Genomic DNA, 1,574 nt, shown 5'->3' with positions numbered 1-1,574 from the left:
GGCGGCGCGCCCGGGCCCCTCATGGCGCCGCCCGCCGTCGGGTTCGGTACCCGGCGTGCCACGACCCAATAGTTCCAATTGCAGTTAGTCCAGAGACACACCCATGGCTTATTTCAGAGCTGCCCAAGCCTGGCTACTCTGTGGTAATACCGCAAATCAGGCATTACCACTGGAGTTTTCATGCCATTATTTATGCACGGAAATTCAGAGTTAGTAAGTTTCCAAGCACAGCACTTCTTTTAGGACTGTTTAGGATTTTCCATATAAGTTTCCTGTGCAGCTGACTTCTACGCGTGTCTTCACCTGGGCAAGATCTTTTTGACACGTAGATGTGATTTTTTTTTGTGTTATAATGAATATAATTCAGCTGTAGAACACATCGACCCGGAGTATTTTGCCAGTTTAGCAATGTATATACAGACATACATCAACAACATTGATTTACTTCATGTTAGTTCCAGGATGTCCTTGTGTAAGGGATGCTGGCAGCTGCCTCTTCCAATGGTTAGATACCCATTCTTGCTGGTTAGGCTTGGAAATATACAAAGATCTTGCATGAAAGAATATCCTGATTTAAGATAATCTTGACATGTTCCCCATTTTGCAACACTCAGGCTGGCACCTTGCCCGCATCCCAGGCTGGGCAGGGCTGGTGTTTCTTTGAGTGCAGTGCAGAAGACACTTTGTCTTAGGAAGCATCAGGATCTTGGAATAGTTTTGGTTGGCAGAGGCCTCTACAAGTGGTCAGAGAGCAGTCACACCTATCAGTGAAAAGTAACAGAAACCAGGGTTAACCTTCACAAGTGTATTGAATTATGTTAGCAGACCTGTAGCTGGATTTTGGTAGGACCAGGAGCGTGCTTTTGAAGTGAACCTGCCAATCACGGTGTTCTGGTTCACACCTTGTTGGTGTGAGCGAGGTGTGTTCCTTTTGCAGAAAGACCTCAAGGTGCACCTGTAAAAGATGAGTGTGTTCCAGCTGTTCCCAGGCATTCCTTCCCTCCAGCAGATCCCACTAGAACCTGTCCAAAATGAAACCTCTACAACACGTACGGACCTCAGCAGTGCCTCTTCCACATGACAGAGCCTCTCTCACTGTCCTGCCCCGTGCTGGTGCAGCCTGTGCTCTCTCAGTTCCACTCGCAGGTGTGAGAGAAGAGGCTTTTGCTCAAAGACACAAATCCTGACCTGTGCCATCTCCATGGGCTGCACAGGTGCTGCTTCTCTCTGTTGGGGCACCACAATATAAGAAAAATCTAAAGCTCTCAGAGAATGTCCAAGGCAGGGTTATGGAGATGATGGTGAAGGGCCTGGAGGGGAAGCCACACGAGGAGCAGCTGAGGGCACTTGGTCTGTTCAGCTGGAGAGGAGGAGACTGAGGTCAGAGCTCACAGCAGTTCTGCAGCTTCCTCACCTGGGGAAGAGGAGGGGCAGGCACTGATCTCTGCTCTGTGTGACCAGGGACAGGACCTGAGGGAACGGCTGGAGCTGTGTCAGGGAGGGTTAGGCTGGATATCAGGAAAAGGTTCTTCCCCCAGAGGGTGGTGGGGCACTGAACAGGCTCCCCAGGGAAT

The sequence above is a fragment of the Corvus brachyrhynchos genome, unplaced genomic scaffold (genome assembly GCF_000691975.1).
Source record: "Corvus brachyrhynchos isolate BGI_N302 unplaced genomic scaffold, ASM69197v1 scaffold209, whole genome shotgun sequence".
Classification (NCBI taxonomy): domain Eukaryota; kingdom Metazoa; phylum Chordata; class Aves; order Passeriformes; family Corvidae; genus Corvus; species Corvus brachyrhynchos.
This window is presented reverse-complemented; position numbering follows the sequence as displayed.